We start from the raw sequence: 23,886 nt of genomic DNA on the forward strand, positions 1-23,886 counted from the left end.
TCTTCCGGCTATCGCGCGCGAGTATCCTAGTTCGCGCACGTCTCCCGCGAAAGGAATGGTAACTACATAGCGACCACTCGGCTCCCTCCCCACCGTTTCTAGGAACCGACTCTCGCAAGGATGAGGCGTCACCTCCCCGGTCGACACACCCACCAACTCCCAGAATTATGATAGCTGCGACTCAGCTGTTCTTTCGTAATGATGCTACATACCGCCGATTCCGTACGTGAGATGTTAGACAACTGTCCGCTGAATACCCATCCTAGCTGCGTTTTTAAAAGGCTTGGAAGCCTCCTTCCCGACCTGATGCGCCCCGCGAATATGATATCGTACAATTGGCCATTGCCAATTACGAGATCCATCTCGCGTGGAACACCAAACTGGGGATCCGCCAGAGGGATCTGCGGCGGAACATGAATCGCGGATTCTGTGATCCGGATATTGGGTTGTTGCCGGTGGTGACGTCCATGATCAGGCACGACAGGGTGGTTTGGAACCCGCTGTAGCTTGATGATATCTGCAACCGCGCTAAACCGAGTACCGGTCGATGACCTCCGATACCACGAAGAGTTGTTCGATAAGTTTCACGCAGCAGATTGAGACGCCGCAAAAACGAGGTTCTGATAATATCTACTTCCGAGCCCTGATCGAGTAGGGCTCATGTTTCCCACCCTCTCTGTCCGTGACGTAGACAATGGTGGGTAACATGACCTGATAAGGCATAGGGTCCCCATCAGATCAGGCCGCGCAATAGGTCTGCGGAGTGGCACTCGCAGGCACCTCCGCCACGGTATTGTCGGTCGTTGATGTGTTCTTGGACTTCTTCCCTACATGGAGCAAGGTATGATGCCTCTCCTTACACTGTTTGCACAAGCCGCTGCTGCACTCTTGCGCTCCGTGTCCCGAACGGAGACAGTTGAAGCAAACCTTCAACTTCTTAGCCTGAGCGATGCGGGCTTTAATCGCGAGCGCCTTGAATTGTTTGCACTGCGAGAGTATATGATTCGAAGCACATTGCGGGCAAACCGGGTTTTTCGTGGTTAGCAAGGCGACGGTTCTTGCGCGCGATCCCTGAGACGACGAAGGTTTTGATTTCGAAGTGTCCGTGCGCTTCTCCAAGGCGGCCAAGGAGGAGCACTGTTGCTTGAGAAACGATCGCATGTCCGAAAGGGTTGCCAGCCGGTCCAGGTTGGCCGTGGCCTGCACCCAGCTCTCAGTTATTACTTATACAGTGAAACTTGCTCTCCAAGAAATATATAATCATGGGGTCCCAGTTTTGCATCCGGACCCCATGATTATACTTAAGTGATAATTACTTAAGCTGGGCAGTACATTCGTTGAAGAGCCGTCGCAGGTCCGCAGCCGTCCGTGATTGCATCGGAAGCTCGATCAACCGTGATAAATGATGTCTTACGATGGCGTTAGTTTCGTCGTAGTTGCTACGCACGAACTCATAATTGTCTTCCGCCATCCAAACCGATGCCAAGAGCCGATGTGCTTCACCCTTCAGGGACGCCCCGAGGTAATGGAACTTCTCCATGTTGATACGTGAATCATCGCGATTAACCACTGATTCGAAGCTATCGCGGAAATAGATCCACTCACCCAAGTCGCCGCTGAAGGATGGTATAGAAACCGGAGGTAATCGTTGTGTCTTATGTGATCAAGTGACCGGTCTGAACGCGCGCTGGTTCTTTCGCGGATACTGACGCTGCTCAAAGGCGATCGAGGTAGCTTGTGGCCGCGCTCTTTAGCTCATGATACTGCGTTTCAAAGTCTTCGAAGAACCGTAAGTGAGCTTCTTCGTCCGCGGTATTAGAAACGAGGATTTGTATGCGATCCTGTATAGGCTCAAGTCTATCCAACAGTCCCGCGACCCGGTCTAGCCACGACTGGAGAGCGCCGGGTCCTCCAGTTCTCATAAAAGTTCTTGAACCTCATCAGCATCGCCTTTATCCAGTCGCGGTCCTCCACGAGCTTGTGAAGCTCCTCGGTAACAGGTGCTAGGCCGACTTGAATAAAAGAATGAATAAACTCCAAATCTACCGGATTGATGGGATCAGGACGGGTATCGCCTGTTCAGTCCCCGCTGCTGAAGCTGGATGAAGGTCGAAGTCCGCTGTCCTTGATCTCGAGTCCTCCTAGTGAGTAGTCTCTCCGATGTTTCAATCCGTCGAAGATGAATGCCGGAAGTCCGTGCTCGTTCGGAAATCCGGCTTGAAGGACCAATGGTTTCGCCGCTGCCGAAGTTAGTCGCTTGTCGACTTAATGCTGGTGGACGATGTCTTTTTTAGAAGGCTGTGTCCCAACTCATTATCACCGTGTCCAACGGTCGGAGGCACGGTGTCCAATAACGATTGACTCGACTTGTGACTACTCTGATGGAGTATCGGTGCGGTAGTCTTGACTGCCCGAGTAGTATTCGGTAGTGTGTATTGGCCGAAGGCTTTATCGGTAGTGAGTGTTAGTCGGTAGGAAGACCGCAGCCTTCGTCGACTCTCTTCCTGGCTGATTGGGGAGTGTCCCAATTATGAGTGGGAAAAATATCGATGCTGTAATTGGGCATCGACATTCCCTCATTCGAGATATAAATCCAGGGCGAGAGGTAGATGGTCTTGATCCAGGACACTCAATAATTTAGGCGACGTAAAAATAAAAATAGAGAAGAACTGCAGCTGTCTCTGCTTAGTGTCATTGGCGCTTCGCCGTCGCGGTCGCGAGGAAGACTATAACCGAAACCTTCTCGAGTGTCCTGTTTATAAGTCGCGCTAACGCTCGCGACCATATCTATTAGTTTTTGTGTCTAAAAAGCTTGTTACTTTTTCATCCAAGAATAATGAAAAAACTTCACTTGGGCTCATATCAGATGGCAAATCCAACAGAAACCCACTTTTTCCAGGGAACGGAAGTGATTGTTGCTTGTTAGTAAACTCGTTTCACTGTATATTGTCCAAGAAATCATTAGCAATGGTTAATTCCTCTTCTTCGTTTATAGCAAGGCTAAATTTCGTCAAGGTCTTCATTTGCATATGATTTCTTATCATCCGAAGTTGAACTTGAGAAATTTTATTTGTAAACTTTTCTTTAAAATTCTATTTCTATTATTACTATTCCTTTATCACTTGTTTCCTTACTATCATTTGTATTTTTATAGTGTGTTTACATTCTAACTGTGTTTTGATGTCATTAAATTCTATCTATCTCGTCTATTTCTATTCTAAGTCAACTGCAAGACTGTCGCGAACTTGGTTGTTGTTTTTTTCTAATTTTTACTTTTTCGTGAAAAACACACAAAAAGAGATTGGAAAAACTAATTATCGCGTTTGAGGGCGATTTCGAAGGATGGAGGTCAAGATATTTGCGCTGGCTTTCACAGTCGTCTATCGCATAGCATGCAAGTGTGAAGTGGCCATTGCCTGGTATCTTTGTTAAATTAAAAATCTGGAAAGCGTTAGGAAAAGCATGCCCACTCATAAATTATTGTTAGGCTATTAGAGATATCCGAATTGTTAAAAATAAAGGCCAGATCTGACAAGTGCTGTCCCTCTCTGGTCTGGCTTTCCGAGCCAGCAATATTTGGGTGAGGAATATCGAAATCACGCTGTGCGACGAACATGTTAAAAAGGAGATTAGATCGATGATGCTGAAGTTGAAAAAAATAGAATGTTAGTCTGATGCGAGACTATCTATTGCTAGATGCCGATCAGGAACGCAATACAACTTCCCGCTCTGATGACTGTGCCAAGTAATAATTCGTTGGTTGATAAAAACAATGTCGAGTAGCCGAACCCACTCGAATTCTTTATTCACAATATAGAAATACATTAAAGTTAATGTACAAGGTAAAGTTAACAAGATGGTCGATAGAATGTTGAAGACTGAAAACTGATGGTTTTAAAAAGATTGACTTAGGCGGCTAGAGGAACCTCTACTTATACTAATGTTTAAGAAATTTTCATGCGGTGTTTAGTCTGGCCTGCTTCCTGCTATTGTGGTTCTTATCGAAGAATTTTGGATATCACACTTCTCCTTTCTTAGATTGGTTTTGTTCTCGAAACATTTCGTGGAAATTTGGTACGTTGAATCTATAGTGGTGTACCGATTTCTTCATCCTCATCTTGGAACCTTAGTTGGCTGAGTGAAGGCATTACATTGGGTGCGGTATAAAGAATTAACGGTGCGCTAGATGTATTTGTTGGTTGATTATTAATCGTATTTCTAGTTTTACAACAAAATAAATGGATACATAATTTTGAAGGTGTGCATTTTCTTATACATTCTAATAAACCTACTTTATTTAATTTTCATAGTCCTACTAATTCTAAAGCAATATACCCTAATATTTGTAGTGTATATTGTAGTTATATTGTAGTTGGTTATCAATTTTATTCTGTGATTGAAAGTTAGACTATTCACGTCGTCTGATATTTGGTTGATCGTAGTTTGGTATCCTCGTAAGCGGTTTATTATCTTAGGTGTCTTATCTATTTGGTCTAACAGTATTTCATAGCTATCATTATTATTCAGTTGGATCTCTTTTATTTTTATCTTATAAGTTATGTTATTCTTGGTTTCTTCTATTCTCATGTGATCGTATATATCTCAACTTCCCTGTGTTTTTAATAACGAAGGTCTGGTTAACTTTTTTAATTCGAGAGTTTTCTACATATGATTTCGCTTGATTTCTCCGGTATTGCTATATATTGGTTGAAATTTTTAAGCGGTATGAAACTGACCCCTTTTATATTATATACTACTATCTTATAATTAATAATGTTATCTTCATAATTAATTATTTCAGATTCGCAATCTATCGTCGAGTTTTTATCGTGGGTTGGGTCTGTTTACAGATGGTTATTCCTATCTTCTTTTAATAGTACGTGTTCAAATATTCAGTATCAATATTAATGTAATTCAATTGGTTTATCATGTAATTTTGGTGCTCTAAGAGAAGTGCTACATATTTTTTGTTTTTAAGCGTCGGAATAGGATATACCTGTACTATATCCCATTCTGGGTCTAGTAATAATTAAATGAATCTAGTAGTATTTTAACCCTTTGTACTCCGCGTCTTTTTCGCTAGAGCGAACCAGCAACTTCAGATGGTTTTCCGCATGTTCGGCGCGTTCGGTAGAATTTCTTACAACAAATTTAAAATGATTTCACACACAAATTAACGCATAAAACTTCTATATTTTAATATCTTTACATATAATAATTTATCTTTACATATAAATAAACAAAATTTAATTTATTTAAATTAAATATTTAAAGTCTATATTTTTGTTTTGTGTGATATTTTATAAAACATTTACCAAGATGCATTCTCGGTTTGTCAGGGCAAGTATTACAATAATATGTCGTTTGATGTCTTTTACTTTTCTTATTTCGTTGGGAACAAACTTTACAATCTTTCTTAATTCCTATTAACATAATGTGCAATTTTCCATTCAAACGAATTTCATCAATATTGGAAGAAGAAGCGGATACTTGAGTCTGGTGAAAATCTCCTCCTCCTTAGTTAACTAAAGTTTTTGTATATTGTAAATTAATAAGTAATCGTTCGTTTCTCTGATTTATATAAAATATACAGTTGATTAAACATATTTCTAAATCCCAAAAGAACAGTTTTCGCCACCATTTTAATGACTTCCTTAAAAAACAATATGTTAAAACATATTGACCCGCTCGATCAATACCTATATTTTTTATAATTTGTAATTACATTAGATTTTTTTATATTAATTTCAACACTACCTCGTAAGATTCTTTTTACATGTGTAATTTCTGCATTATCCCAAGTTGTCAAAGTGGTGACAATCCTTTTATCTTTCCATGCTAGAAGTAAAATATTTTTGCAATATGCTACTATAGATTTATTATTGAATTTCGGTTTTTTTATTATATTTGACAAGATCTTTCTATTTGTTGATTGTTTGTCGTTTCTGTTAAGTTCATTTCAATTTATATAATTCTTTGGCTAAAGTATAACTTTATGTGCTATCTATCTGTAAATATATGGTGTCCTTAAACGCCAGGAATTTTATCTAATAACTTTTTGTAAAGGTGTAACGGAATTCTGCTTGATATAGAAAAATCTGGTCATTTAATTTTTCTGTTGTAAAAGATCCATAATAGAGTAAAATATCACAAATATAGTATTTAAATCTGCCATCGTATAAACTCTTATACCCCATTTGATTCGTTTTTTTGGATTATAAGTAATGAATGATAGCCAATCTTTGAATTTGATAATGGATTCATCTACACAAATTTATTCTCTCGGTATAAAATAATTTGAAAATGTTGAGTTTATATAATCGAGAAAACAACTTACTAATTGCAAAATGTGTTTTTGGATTTGTATCTTGCGTTGAAATTGTTTTTAAATGAAGCATCCAAAAAATCTGGTTGAGTCTATTTCTCGTAAATATATGTGAATAAAAAAGAATATAATATAATTTCTTGACCAATATTCTTGTAAATTTGCTAAAGGCATAGTTCCCATAATTATTATAACTCCAATAAATCTCCAAAATTCTTCGATAGTCACATTATGCCAAGATCGTCTTATCAAATACAATGATAATACTTTTCCTTTCCTCTTTTCTTGCATAATTATTTGTTTCGTATACTATTTCATTAATAAGTTCATCAGTAAAAAACAATTTAAACAAATCTAGTGGTTCATTTATACTTGAAGATACTTGCGGTCCTGCAGATTTTTCGCCGGATACAAATGCCACAACTGTCAAATTCGGACTAACGCTGAAAATGCAGTCCGACTCGTGAATACGGTTTAATTTGAGATAAAATCTAGCGATTTGACAATGAATTATTAATTAGGTTTTAAAATTATACCTAAAGTTCCTATGACGTTCAAAAGTCCACGTTTATACCTGCTGTGTGTTATGACTTTTAAATGTGCTGAAAGACTGTCTAGTTGTTGAATTCTAAATTTAAGCGTTTCAGTTTCTTCGGATAAATCGCAATCTTCACGATGTTTTCCCAATGTTTTTACAAAAAGTTTATCGTAATATTGTTCAATCTATGAAATACTTCATCTATATCTAACCCTATTATCATATTAATATTATCGCTGTATAAGTATGCTTTATCTATATTTTTCTGGTAAACCGAATTTTCTAAAAGAGGTATAATTTCCAGTCCTACTATTCCCAAGAACAATAGTGAATCTGAAATATAACGTTTGATTCTATTACCATATATTTTCCGAATTCGATTGTCGATGCGTATTTCGTAATACAGAGTTTTAACTTTGTCAATACGATGAACCTAACCATACCTTATTTAACTTATGTTTTTTATGGTCGTTATGTATTAATACTAGATCACCTTCCGCGAACCGTTTTTGTTGTCTTATTATTCTTTTCTCTTGATCTCTTTTGTGTCTTTGTTTACTTTGTTAGTTTCTAGCTTTAGTTTCTATAGCTTTTCTGAGTTTAGCGTCCCATTCGCGTTTATGTCTAAGCGTTTCGGAAGCATATGTTCGTTGAGGATATTTGGATATGGTAGAAAGTAGATTAGCTTTATGTCCAAATGTAAGTTCAAAAGATGTGAATCCGGTTGAATCGTGTTGTAGAATAGGCATAAGAAATTCAACAATTGATCCCATTCTTGTTCGTCGTTGTTTTGGATACTCTTTAGCATGTCCAATATTACTCCATTTGTTCTCTCTAGGCTACCGTTTGATTGTGGATGAAAACTCATTGTCTTTGTATGTTTTATTTTGAATGCTTCTTCGTATTTCTGCATTAATTCGCTGATAAAACTCTGCTCTCTCTCGGTAAGAATTTTTTTTGGTGATGAAAACATGTAGATATAATGATCGAGTAATCCTTCCTAAATAGATTCGGTTCTTTGGTTTTTCAATGGTACTAGTACTAAATACTTGGCTAAATACTCAGCTCATAGTGTATTGTTAGTATAAATTGATTTCCTCTTTTGATTTTAGATAATGGTCCGACAATATCCATTACGATCTTATCGTACGGTTCTGTAGGTGTGTCGGGAATTACTGGTTCTTTTTTTCTTCTGATTTTTGTTACTTTTCTGGTTTAATACGTTTCGCATTGTTTTCTCTTTCTTCTATTCTTTTCATTAGATCCGGAATTTGATATCTTTCTTTGATTCTTTCGTATGTCTTTTGGATGCCTGGGTGTCCAACATTGTCATGATTTTCTTTCAATATCTCTTCTATTTCTTCCGCAGTAAACTCTTGTATTGGTTCATATGCGAATGTGATTTTTCGCACTTAGTCGTTGAAATGTTGAACATCATTTCTTTTATTCTTTGTTTTATTTCTTTGTTTTATTTCTCGATATTTGAAAAATTTTCATCCCCAATTCCTATCTTGGTATTATTTTGTACTATTTGGTAAAGCTTCTGTAACCATAGTTTCTTGTCGAAATATCCGAGATATTTATATTCTACTTTGGTTAATTGGTAGAAGATTTCTTGTTCGGCAGTTTCATTACTTTTATCACGTCTGATGATTTTTCCCGTTCGTTGAATAATTTTTCGTGGTCAACAGGATTTGTACGTTGTGTTTCCTCGGTATCAGTAATCGCATGAATTCTGGACAGTGCGTGTGCTACAGTATTGTTTTTCCCTTTTGTATATTCTATATCATTTTTCTTCTAGTTTCAATCTTCATCCCATCAATTTCGACGAAGGATCTTTACAATTTTAGTGCCTGATGGTCGAATTATGAATTCCTTTTCCAATAGGTATTGTCTCAGTCTCTTGATTGCCCATACAATAGCTAATAGTTCCTTTTCTGTTATCGAGTAGTTTTTCTCTGGTAGATTCAATGTTCTTGAAATGTTACAACAAGAATGTCTTTCTTGAGAGAGTATAGCTCCTAATCTTTCGTTACTGGCGTCAATGGTGAATTGTTTCTTAAAATCGGGGAATTACAGGTGCCTCGCATAGATTTTCATTTAGCGTCTCTAAACTATTCTGTTAGTCTTTGGTCCAATGATAAGGTGTGTTCTTCTAAGTTCGGTTAATGGTTTAGCTATTTTAGAATTTCGTATAAATTTTTCGTAATATCCGGCGAGTCCAGAAAAAGATTTTACTTCGGTGGGTGTTATTGTTTCAAAGTTTTTCACAACTTCGATTTTCTTAAGGTTTGGTTTTACTCCATCTGCGGTTACTATGTGTCCTAAGTATTCAAATTCAGATTTTTAGAATTCGCATTTGTCTGATTGTATTTTTAATCCGAATCTTTGTAATATTATGGCGAGATTCATATTATATTCTTCAATACTTTGCCCGAAAATTATAATATCGTCTAGATAAACGAAACAGTATTTGTTAATCAATTCTCGTAGTGCAATGTCTATCATTGAAAGATAGCAGGTGTGTTTTTTAATCCGAATGGCATTTTATTATAATTTTCTTGTGATGGTCCTTTTGTAAATCGTTCTTCAATTGTTTATATGGCTGAGTGTCTTTTATCGTTTTCTATCAATAATGCTTGTATTTCTTCACGCATTTTTCTAATTTCTTCTGCGTGTCTCATATTTTGCTCTTGTAAGGCGTTTATTAATGCTTGTATATCTTGGCTAACAGTGGTTGCTGTGCTTAATGAATCTTCTTTTACTTTTTTGCTAGCCATTTTAATAGTTATTTGTTTCTGTGAGTCTCGTTTTTCAGTATTAACACTCGAGAAACTTGCTTTTCTCGTTAGGTGTCTAATAAAAGAATCCAGATTGTCTCACCTATTGGTTATTTGGCCGTAGCGTAGATTTTGTGTGGAGATCGCAAATTCTTCAAGTAGCTCTGGATATGGTCTACGGATCAACCGTGCTTCGATGCTGACCGTAATCCGAATTCGTAGTTTCGTTTGATCAAAGTTAGTTGATTCTAATCGCCGAAATGTGCGGTAATAACTCGTGGTTGATAAAAAAAATATCGAACCCACTCTTTATTCACTCTTTATTCGAACACTTTATTCACAATATTGAAATTAAAGTTAATGTACAGTTAAAGTTGACAAGATGATCGATTACCGGTAGAATGTTGAAGAAGACTGATGGTTTTAAGAAGATTGACTTAGGCAGTTGGAGGAGCCTCTACTTATACTATTTATAGTTTTCTATCAATATTTAAAGAATTTTTACACGGTGCTTAATCTGTGCCGCTTCCTGTCAGTGTGGTTCTTATCGGGGAATTTTGGGTCTCACAACTGCATTGACCTTCCTTTCAGATCGAATCAGGAACTTACTAATAATTCTCTGATGTTGAGGTAAACCCTTCGATAACAAGAATTCTTGATTGCTATTCACCACTGTTCGCTGTCTACTCAATTGAGCTTACCTTCAAATATTCACTCTGTGTCCACTGTATCCGGCTCGAAGAATCAAATGTTAAAGTCATGAGCATGAACCACTTTGAATATTATACAAATGTGGTGTCTGATATTACTGCTCGATTAAAACTGATATTACTGCTCAAAATTACTACTATAGGAACTATATAATCGACTACCTATTACCGTAGGAACTGTATAATCGTTTATCTCATGAACTGAGTGAACGAATAGTGGTACTTTAACTCTTTGCGGCTAACTGTATGCTTTTCACTGTGTTTTGATGTAAACTGTATCGTTGCTGAAATCTATCTGTCTTCTGTGTCTATTCTAACTCAACTGCTAGACAGCGAATTTTATTTTTTCCTCCAAACCTTATTTTTTGTGAAAATGCATACAGAGAGGGATTAGAGAGACCAATCATTGTGTGGAAGGGCGGTTTCGAAGGATAGACCCTCGTGAGGCCACGTCGCAGTGCGTGGGAATCAGGACCTTTGCTCTCGCTTTCTCCTGGTCCATCACATAGCGTGCAAATGCAGCTTGTGAAACGGTCCTTGCTGTGGCATCTGTTTAAACCAAGATTTGGAAAACGAAAACCGTGCCCGCTTATAAATTACTGCTAGGCTATTGACAAGTATTTGAACTATTGAAAATAAAGCAGGACCCGACTATTTCACAAGCCTTAACATAATACATTTACTCTAATCTTGTGCTTTTTTACTATTCAAAAATGTTAACTAATTGGTGAATCGATTCTAAATATTAATACAAACACAAAAGTTAATATATATGAATATCTTTTAAGATTTATTTATGAAGTTATAAGCAAACTAAATTTGTGTTAGATGAAATGAGGCAGAATATTTAAAATTTCGTACTAATATTACGATAAAATATCAAAATTAATTAATTGATTTACTTTAAGGAAAAGATATATATTATATAAAATACAATATACAATATTCTAATAAGAGTACTGTTAAAAATTATTAGTTTAGAAAATATTTTAATTTGAATTTTGTAAAATTATATGAAAATGTTATTTATGAAAATTATAATTATATGAAAAGCAAAAAATACACAAAATGATATGTCTTTCATATAATAATTACATTGTCGTTCATACAATAAAATTTTCAATAGATTTAAATTGAAATAATATTTTTAAGCATACATGATTTAATTTTTTTTATAAAGAAAGTTGGATCAAACAAAAAACAAAATTGAAAAGTTCTTGATGTTTATATAAAATATATTAAAATATATTAAAAATATATTAAAAACTTCAAAATATGTATTATTTGAAATTAATTTTCACTCAATTATTCTTGATTACGAATAATAAATAATAATAAAAATTAAAGTAATACAAATTAAAGTAAGTAAATTTCAAATGAGATACTCTATACATAATTATATCTATTTATTTTCAAGTTATAAAATAAATATTTTGATACATATTCACTAATGTATCGAAAATGTAAGCTAATTAAGTTTCGAGTGAATATTCATAAATTCATTCGAATTATTTTTTTGTAAGAACTCACTTTGTATGAGAATCAATATCTCTTGTAATTTGTGAGAACATTAATAAATAATTTTCGGTTAAATAATCTAAATTAATATTAGATTAATATTAGTATCACTTCATCTATTATTGTTTTAGTTTTATTGTTGACGAGAATCTTTTTCCTGAAATATCTTTTATAATTTTAAATAATTTACTTTTTTATTATTTTTTCACTTTCCACTTCGTTTATATTAGAAAAAAGGTGATAATAATATCGATAATAATCGATATCGAAAAGTGATAATAATACTGCGAAAGAAAAAAAAAATATTTTCGATAGATTATTTTCATTTTTGAAAGTTTAATATTAAAAAAAACGAAAAATAAGAGAAAAACTTTTTTATACTTTTTTTAAATATTCATTATATCATTAATTTCTTATATGAAAATTAAATGGAAATATATAAAATGAAATTTTTTCAAAAAATATTATTTATTTTCGGCACAAAGTCTGAATCATAACATTGTATTCGAAATGAATAATCATCAATCAGTAAAATTTGACAGATTGAACTAAAAATTGCACAAATTCAACGAAAGATGTGCATCATAAATTGATGCACAATTTCAATTTCAAATTGTTGCCAAAATCATCTTGTATAGTTATTTCTTTTTATCTTTTTTTTTTATAGATGTATTGATGTTATATTTGATTATGCTATGATGCGGTAATTTTCGACTCTGGAAAAGAAGAATTCGAAAAATTATCTTCAAAAACTTAATTGCTTTACTTGCTCATTAAAATTGCTTTAGTAATATTTTATATATTTTGCATCTTTTTCTTAGAAAAAGAAGAAAAACTTGAAAAATTTCTAGAAAACACGTATCAATTTAAAAATTGTTTCGGATGAGAAAAAAAAAGACTGAATTTTTTAAATATTTCATTTCATATAAATATCATAAATTTTAATATCAATAGAAGTTGTTTTGAATTTATTTGAAATCAAAATAAACTAAATAATATAAATATACATATTCATAAAAATGCGAGACACTTTGTAGAATGGATTCTAGATATCAAAAGGATGAAAAGAAAAAAGTTTATAGACACATGTGTCTGATAAAATTTAATTAACGAATTATAAATGTTTTAAGTTTAAGATAGAGCGAGAAGACTGAATGCAGTACCATATTCTAATATCATAACTCTTCGTAAATAGTCGATGTTTTTAAATATAGTTTTAAATATAGAAGTGAACTATTTTGATTTTCAATAATTTAATATGCAGTATACATAAAAGTACAACTATTTAATGTATCAATAAAAAAAAAAGAATTCTATTTTAATTACGCAAATGAAAATTTATATAATTTGTTTTTAAAAAAGCTTAGCTCGAACAATTTACAACAAATTTCATGATATTTGACTATATAATGTCGATTATACGATGATTGCACAATATTTTATTTAAAATAATAATTAAATTGTTATATTCAATCTATCTACGTATCAAAATTCAAATCAAAACCCATCTTTATAAGATTTTGAATCAGAAAGATTGTTTTTTTTTTCACACTACTTGCATATTTAAATAATTTCCATATATAAAAAAGATACATCACATAAATATCTATAAATTTCATTAAAACTGCATGCACATATTTTATTGAAATTTAAAAAAAATAAATTTTTTAATTTATCTTGGACTTAATTTTTTTTAAAAAATATACACACATAAATTAATGTCAATGAATTTTGACTAATAAATCAATTGATTATCTTTATTACATTTACACTTAATTTTCTTTACTCGTTGAATTAAAGAAAAGTAACGGAAAAAAGTAGAAAATTGATTCATAAAATGCTCACATTTATTGTAAATTTTTTTCGTATGAATAGGCACGTAATACATATTAAAAAAAATTCATTTCGTTTTCTAAAGTATTATTTATGTTATTGTTAAGTACACTTTTGAAATTTTTTTTTAAAGTTTTATTTTTTAACTTCTACTTAATTTCAACTCTTCTGTCTATTCCAACACATTTCTATCTTTCATTTATAAAAATTAAACTGATGTATTGATAAATTTTCCACTCACATTTGATTTTTTTTGTTATTATTTTTAACACATGAAAAAGAAATTATTAGAAACTAATTATTTAATATTATAATTAGTATCGAATTGTTAAAATATTATAAATATTATTATAAATATTATAAATATTATATATATTTCTATCTCTACTATTTCACACGATTTCTTGTATATGTGTTTTACTTTATTTTCAAAATTATTATTATTCAAAAATAATCATTCGAAAATAATTCTCCGCATAAACTTGTTTTTGATAATAATTTTATTTCGAAAAAAAATTAATGAATAATAATTTTAATATGCAATAATTCTAATAATAAAAATTTAGATAAAAGAAAATATAAAAAATAAATACACAAAATTTGTCTTACTATTACAAATATATTTGTTTAACTGATTTGCTATTCTAGAATTTCTCGCGTTTTTATTTTGTTTCTCTACAACAGACAAAATAGATACACACATCTCCGCTCTCACATTACATATACTATTTAGTTTTACACATATTCATATCGTAGCATACATTATATTACTTGCTTTTGTTACAATCTTATTTTGTGCAACAAATAGATAATAAAGAAAATAAATTCTTTATTATATAATAAATATTAAAGAACAAATTCGTAATAGAATAACATACATTAATATTAATGATTTTAATAAAAGATATGAAAAAGAAAACATCAAATTCGTGCGTCGCCGTTGTCAAGACATTTTTGTCAACAAATTTATCGTTTCAGAATTTCTTGCGTGATCTCTTACATTGTTTCTTTACTCACATATGCGTTCGTATATTGTATCATAATAATATTGTTTCAATATTTTGTTATAATTATATTTTATTGTATGAAATAATTTTCCAATTAATTTATTTTTAATTTTTTACATTTTATTTGGTATAAAAGTTATTCATAATTACTTTTAGTTATTTTTTAACAACTTTAGTTATTTTTTAACATGTTTAGAATTAACTCTCAACATATTTACAATTATAGTTAACTAATAATAAATTTATTTTTAAATTTGTAATAAATATTTGTAACAAACATTCATGGTATTTTTGTTTAGAATCTTCGCATGTTGATTAATGTTAAGAAATAAAATTTATAAAATGTTATATTAATATTGAAATTAATATTGAAATAATTTCGATGAAAAAAAGTTTAATAAAATAACAAATGAAAAAAAAAATGTAGGATATACCGAATTCGCATCGTCAAAATATTTTTTCAACAAATTTATCATATTTTCATGCATTTACTCCTTTAAAACAAAAGACTTTCTTAGAAACAAAAAACTATTTTACAAAACAAATTTAAATAGCATCAGTATAAATTTTAAAGACAAACAAGAAATATTATTAAATATTAACATTATCAAATAGGCTTCATTATAATTTATATTTTAATATAATAATATTTTAATATAATTTATAATATAATAATATAATAATATAATAATATATAATATATAATATATAATAATAATATATAATAATATATAATAATAATATATAATAATATATAATAATAATATATAATAATATATAATAATTTATATTTTAATATAATAACATAATCATTTATAATTTATAATAACTTTTAAATAAATCATATTTTTTAATAATAGTATATAATAAAAAAGTGTGAAAATAGTGTTAATATTTCTTAGTTTTATTTTGTGCTTTATTATTGATATTAATATTTTTTATTATGTACTCATTTAAAGAAGTGGTTCAAATTTATGACAAAGTGGATGGAAGTCATTATGAAGCAAGAAATACAGAAAAATTTCCTTCTCGAAAAATCTCAAATGAGGAAGCATTTCAAAGTTATCCAATGTTTAAGAATACATAGAACTTTCATAAAAGTAATGTAGAAAAGTCCAGAACATCGAGGACTTTTGCTACAGAAGAAACAGTACTTCGGAATACAGAAGAAAATCCTAATTCTAGTACGAGAGAAATAGCAAGAAAAGAAGGAATCCATCATGTCTCTGTATTGAAAATATTGAAGGAAAATAGTTTACATTCTTGTTATTATTAGAAGATGCAAGAATTAATTCCGAATTAATTCCAATTATGTACGAAGATTATTTTGTTCAGAAATACAATTTTCATTAAATATATTACGGACGAAAATCGTACAGATGAAACCACATTCACAAGAGGTGGGATATTTAATAGACATAATACCCATACCATATCGAAAATCGAAAATCCTCATTCTATCAAAATTTTCAAAAATAATTTTCCGTAAATATATGGCTGGTTATATTAGACAATTTAAATTGATTACACATTTCTTGCCACCACAATTAATTGGAAAGCACATGCAATTTCTGAAAAAAGAATTGATGTCTCTCCTTGATGAAGTAAATTTAATTACAAAATTTATGTTTATGCATGATGAGATAGTGGCTTATATTTGCAATGTCGTTATAATAAATAAATAAAATTTAGAATAGCGACTATATAGCGACATATGAGTGCAACGGTAAAATATATAACATACGAGTGCAAAGAGTTAAAACGAAATTTCAAAAGAAATTTAATGGAATAAACATTGAAATATAAATATAGAATACATTGGAATCACAGAATTTGAAAATTAAGAACAATAAAAATAGAAAAGAGAGACAAGTATGATCTGTTAGCGAACCACTCTGCATCTTTATACAATTTTAAATCTAAAATTATACCGTATGTGATAACATAGGAGAATGTTGTTACGAATTTCCACCGATAATAGAGAACTGAGTTTAAGTTGGACAGCTAATTAGAGACTTATATTCAGACCAGAATACTTAAGATTGACTTTGGAAAGTTTTGAAACAGACGAAGTAGGGAGCGAAGAAGTAGAACTAGAGGCATTGAGAACAACTGATTCAAAATCAATATAATAGATGATTAATGAAAATTAAGAACTGAGAACTATATAACTAAGAACTATATATATATATATATATATATATATATATATATATATATATATATATATATAAAATTATATCTCAACTAAATTTTATTTTAAAATATAAATAAAATATAAATATAAATAAAATAAATAAAAATATTAAAACTACTTCAGTTTATCGCTCCTCAGTTTACATTCTTACGGCTTTGAGATAGTAATATTTATACTGTGTGAAAAATTCATTTGAATCACGCTGGGCGACGAATGTATTAAATGAAAAATTTAATAACAAATGGATCAGTCGTGGAGGACCAATAGAGTGACCACTGATGTCTCCAGATTTAAATCCGCTAGATTTTTGTCTACTTAAAAAAATTTTTGGCGCTATTTAAAAATTTGTTATAAAAATGAAATTGAAAATAAAAATATTTTAAAAGAGAACATAAGAAGAGAAAATAATCAATAAATGCAAAGATATAAAAAATAATTCAACAACAATTCAAAATAATTAGAAAGAATTACAAAAAAATTAGAAAGAATTTCATAAAAAGAATATTATATATTGAAGAAAATGAACAAGATTTTGAACATTTAAATTTAAAAAAAAAGTATAAAATGCTAAAAAAGAATTTAATTATTAATTTTCTATTCTTTTTGTTTTATAATAAAAAATAAAATTATTTAATTTATAGAATATTTAATGATAATAACGAAATGGAATTGTATATATGAACGCACGATAAGCAAATAGTATGAAGAAATGCATAGTAAACAAAATTAAAAATAAATTATTTATTTTAAATATTAATTATGTTAACTTTTCGTTAATTTTCGTTAAATTTTGCACATATTGTATTATACAATATTCGGATCTTATATCGATAAACCATTTTTATTATAATGTAATTTTTAAACATTTCTTATTTTACATAATCATAGTTAACACCATTACCATTTATGGATACCGCATTTATATTTTAAACAAAAATAATATGTATAAAATCAATTTTTTATCGCTAATTTTTATTATTGACACCATTCTTCAAATAATTCCAGATACAAAAATTAAACAAACATCTGGAGATCTATGTGGCCACTTTATTATCGATTTCCATCGATCCATTTTTTTTAAAATCTTTCTTGTTATCGCAAAAATATGCCAATAACAAAAAACAAACAAACAAACAAACAAAAATAAGTTACATATACTTCTCCAGTTGGAAGCAGCAAGAAATATAAATATTTTATCAACTTATTGTCTAATATACTTATATGTTTATCAAAAATGCCTTTGAAAATTTTTTTATATTAATGTGGTTTCTTATTGCTCTTGAGTTATACTTCTATATATAAATATTTCACCTCTTGTTTGACTTCGTTCGTAAATAATATTTGTTTAATAATAGTTGTTTTTTCGGTACATTTTCTTCGTATTTGCAAACAAAATAATAATCTTTGTAAATAACTATCGGTTAATTCTTTCTGTCAGTGAAAAAATATAATTTGTTTTAATATGAAAAATTCTTTACATTTTTACTATTTCATTCGTACTAGAATTAGGATAATCTTCTATCACGAAATACTGCTTCTTCTAGCAGGAGTTTTTGATTTTCTTGCATTAATAGTATATTTAATTAATATCATGAATTCGTAATTGTTTTCTCATTCGATGTTCAACAAAATGAAAAACTCTGCATACATAATATTATTTTTTATTCTAAATATATAATATTATGATTCGTTGCTTTGTGTACATAATTTCCGTCCACTTTTTTGTAAATTTCAATCATGTCGATCATTTTTAAAATTGTAAATATATATATATATATATATATATATATATATATATATATATATATATATATATATATATATAATTGTTAATTATAAGCATCAAAATATTTTAATATTTGATAATTTATTGTACAAATTTAAAAATAAATTTATTATAATTAACATATTATTGTAAATATGTTGAAAGTCAATTCTAAACATATTAAAAAATAACTAAAAGTAATTGTGAATAATTTTTATACCAAACAAAATAAATTAAAAATAAATTAATTGGAAAATTATTTCATACAATTTATATCATAAAATATAATTAAAACAAAATATTGAAACAATGTTATTATGATTCAATATACAAACACATATGTAAAGAAACAATGTAAGAGATCACGCGAGAAATTCTGAAACGATAAATTTGTTGACAAAAATGTCTTGACAACAACGACGCACGAATTCGATGTTTCCTTTTTCATATCTTTTATTAAAATCATTCAAATATTAATCTATGTTATATTATTATACGAATTTATTCTTTAATATTAGAAAATAAAAAATTTATTTTCTTTATTATTTATTTGTAGCGCAAAATAAGATTGTAACAAAAACAAGTAATATAATGTATGCTACGATATGAATATATGTAAAACTAAATGGTATGTATAGTAAGTGTGAGAGCAGAGATGTGTGGATCTATTCTATCTGTTTGTAGAGAAAGAAAATAAAAACGATCATGCGAGAAATTCTAGAATAGCAAATCAGTTAAACAAATATCTTTGTAATAGCAAAACGTAAATTTTGTGTATTCTTTTTTATATTTTTTTTTCATCTAAATTTTCATTATTAGAATTATTCTATATTACAATTATTATTCGTTAATTTTTTTTTCGAAATAAAATTATTTTCAAAAACAAATTTATGCGGACAATTATTTTATTTATAACGGTTATTATTATTTTTAAATAATAATATTTTTGAAAATAAAATGAGATATATACAAATTTTATTTCATTATGTAAATTTTATAAGGTGCGAAAGAAATCGTGTGAAATAGTAGGGATGGAAATAGTGTTTATAATATTTTAACAATTCGATACTATTAAATAATTAGTTTTTAATAATTTCTTTTGCATTTGTTAAAAATTATAATAAAAAATCGAATGTAAATGATATAAAAAGAAATTTTTATCAATGCACCAGTTTAATTTTTATAAACGAAAGATGAAATATTTTCTATTATGTGTATAAAAAGTTGAATTAAAAAAGATAGAAATTGGGTTCTTCGTTCGAGATTTGATAAGTTTTTCTGATCTAATTTTTTCAATCTAAGAAATTTAGATATTAAAAACGTAGATTTAAAAGAATTTGAAGAGAAATAGAGACGATTAAAAAGCTTTAATTTAAATTTAGCAAAATTGATGCATCCAACTTAATATTCAGTTCAGCTAAAAAAAGATTTTCAAATGATCTCCAAAAACTATAAAAAGTTCCGTGTGTTTCAATTATGATATAAAATAATATAAAACTTATTAAATTTTGATCTTGATCCTGATTAAATAAAATTCTGACTATGATCATAAACAAAAAATAAAAAAAATGAAATATGACTCGAAAAATTTAATATAAAAAATTAAAACTTGAAATAAAATATTCAATGATTTTACAAATTAATGCTAAAAAATTGATTCAGAGTTTATAGACGGACAGAAATATAATATATAATTTATAATTTTAAAACATAAAACATAATTTTATTTTTATAAAACATAATGACTTATTTTTAAATTACTTTATATAAAAAAATAAAAAATAAAAGATTTTATAATCATTTAATTCTCAATTATTTCTAATAATATTATTTGCACTCGTGATAATATTGATAGATAGAAGTTCAGTAGATATGGGCGCGTCAAGAATGCTAGTATTTGTCACCGGTAATATATTCTTAACTATATATTTTCTAAACTATAATACAAGTATGTCTATACGAGACTTAGATCTCTCACATTCGACAAGCAGAACATATACGTATTTACAAAGAAAACTATTTATTTGTCATATTCAGTCAAAGTATAATGTGTTCATAACAAATATTAAATAGACTCTGCTGTCTTATTTTTGAGACTTTCAGAAATTCCTTTCACAATTAGCATTCTTGCAATATTTTCAAGTAAGATTCCTCGAACTAAACTGATCAGCATAGAAAATAATCAGATGATAATCAGAGATTGATCAACGTATGTTTATTATAAATTTCCCCAAATGTAGATTGGTTGTAGTTGAATCAATCATATTTGGAATAAAACTCTTGAGACTGTGTTGCACTCCAGCCAGACTAAAACTAATACATAAATATAGAGAATTGAATGTGTTGTCTACATTCTTCTTCTCAATCTTCTCAATCTTCTCAGGCAACATCATTCTTTATTTAAGTTTAATAAGAGAATAGCAAATAGGAGTGCAAATAATGGAAAAAGTTTTGTACGAGGAACTTCTCCAAATAAGCAGATCATAAAACTGGTGTACTTATTGCTCCAGAACAAATATTTATATATTATATATTACTCAATAACCCTCGATTAATACATCTCAAATTTTTTTATCAGATTCATCATAGTATATCATAAATAAAAATATTTTTCTAATTTATATAATTTATAACAAAAATGATGACACACATATCAAATTTTGTTTATTATCGAGTCGAATTGAATTTACAACTTTTCAACAAACAATGAAATTGTATTGTATCCTCTTCAAATGTTATTTGACTGTCTCTCAATAAAGTGTTCAAATACGTGATTATTTATATTAGATCTTTTTAAATTTCAAAGCTCTTTTTTTTGAGAATATGTTTGCAGATTATTGATGAAGAATTAAATAAGATATGTATTTCGAATAGTGCTTCTATTGTGTATTGTATTAGTTATCTTTGAAATATTAAAAAATTTAAAAAAAAATTGTTATATTTATTATTAATACTTGTAATTTTTAATATTTATTTATATAATACTAGAAATCCTCATTTTATACTTATTATTTTATATTTATTATTATATAAATTATTATATAAATATCGTATGACAATTGAATATAAAAGTATCTTTCATTTAACAAATCTGTAATCATTAGTTTCTAAAAAGTATTTTTAAGAATAGCTAAATAGGAATATCAATCTATTAAAAAAGGGAACATTAATTTGCATCCAATTATTTTAATATGTAAAAAATTATTATTTTCTATACAACATACAAAATATATTTATTTATTATCAATATAAATTGATTTGAATTGTCTTCTAATAAATATATTAAAATATTCATTGAAACATATATATATTATACATTATATAATATAGAATATAATATAGAATTTAGAACATAGTAGAAATATATTTTTTTTACTATTTAGTACACATAGTTAATAACATAATAGTTAATTTATAAAATAATACAATCATAATAACTAAAGAATGTTTTTATCATAATTTAATTATTAGAAAATGAAACGATTTATGTTATAATTATTAGCATAACTGCAAAGTCATTATTATGTAAAATGATTGTATTTATGATGAGTTTTCAAAAAAATTATATAAAGTCTTTTTTATATTTTTTTATTTTTTTATTATTATTATTTTTTACTATTATTTTTATTTTATTTAAAGATTGAATGAATAATAATTATTTAAAGATCACATAAAATAAACTGCTTAAATGTGAATTTCTAACTATTGTATTAATATTTGAGATCATTTTCATAAATTTTTTTTTCAAAATAATTGAACCAAAGAAATCCAAACAAAAATTTTTCATGTAATTATCCAATGATAAAATAATTCTTTGAATGATTTCAATTTTTTGTGTATGCAAATTGTGTATACAATTGATCCAAAAAGATTGAATCCAAATCGATTAAAAATGAAATATTAATAAATATTAAAATTTAACATTTGTTACTTAAATTTCATAACAAAAAGATTTGTTTTAATACTTTTGGTTTTTAATACTTCTCAAGATTAATGCAATGTATCTAAATTTTATATAAATAATAAAATAATCTTTTCTTAAATTATTTATTATATATAAAAAAAATTCAACCAATTCAAGCTATCAATTAGTTTATATTTTTTTCTATAAATTTGATTTATATGAAAAAAATGCAATAAAATGATAACATAGATATGATAAAATATCAACAAGATTTTACTTGAAAATTCTTACATTTTCTATAATGAATGCTAATTTAGTTTTAAAAATTGTCTACCATATTTAAGAGATAAATATATAAAAATTTCTTATATATTTATAAAAATACTTAAAAAAATAATCTTTTTTAATATTTTTGTCAATTGCTTATGAATTTATTTTTTTTTCAAATCAAAGGCTAATGAAATGAAAACGTGTACTTACAGTGGATAACGAAAGTATTCGAACATTTACAATTTTTGATGAACGAAATATATGTTAAAGAAACTGTTTCTCGAATAATTGAGCAAAATATTTGAGACGCAAATGTGACTTATGAAATGGCCATCGCTATTGTATCTCAAATAACTGTTATTGAGAGTTTAGAACAATGTGACAGAATTGTACCTACACGTAGATTACTGTTAAAATCTAAATTGTTGGAAATCTAAACTGAGAGAATGTTGAAGCTATTGAAAAGCAAAATTCAAGTTATCTTAGTCGCTTCATAATTCAGCCTTGGTTTTTTAACAGGAACTTCTAAGAAAGATTCTTAATAAAAGATAATTGAAAGATTGGCTAATTAATCTAGATGGAATTTATTTTTTAAAAAAATTCTATTTAATATAAAATCTTTAAAAAATTAATTTGAATCTATTTTACTAATTTTGAATATTAATTTTTTTCCTAATTATCTAAAAAAGAAAATTGAAAATTGGGAAAAAGTTCACTTGGCTTAATTTTCATAATTTTACTTTATTGTTTCTATTTTTAAACTTTTCTTAACAGAATACAAGGATTCTCTATGCACATTCGGAAAAATTTATGAATATTATCTAATTTGTTAATTTGTTGTCTGTTCATTAATTGTTATCGCATGCAAAAAAGTTTAAGTTTGCATATTTTCGTCTGAATTTTTTATTTTTTCTTTCATTATTAATATTTTGAGAGAGAATAGAATGGAAAATTATAACTTATTTAAATTAAATATTAATAAGGAAATATAATAAAGAAATTAAGATTAAAAAAAAAAGATATATGTATATGTGATGAT

General features: G+C 28.2%; 1 long non-coding RNA gene and 1 pseudogene across 2 annotated transcripts in view; one reads left to right on the forward strand and one right to left on the reverse strand.

Annotated features, from left to right (window-relative positions):
* The window catches only part of LOC147658329 (uncharacterized), a 123,226-nt gene that overhangs the window by 76,110 nt on the left and 23,230 nt on the right, over positions 1–23,886 (forward strand). The window lies entirely within an intron of this gene.
* LOC147658330 (uncharacterized) lies at positions 1,858–5,433 on the reverse strand (annotated as a pseudogene).

This window comes from Apis florea, unplaced genomic scaffold (genome assembly GCF_048593485.1).
Source record: "Apis florea isolate Af1SG1 unplaced genomic scaffold, ASM4859348v1 contig_2291_pilon, whole genome shotgun sequence".
NCBI lineage: Eukaryota > Metazoa > Arthropoda > Insecta > Hymenoptera > Apidae > Apis > Apis florea.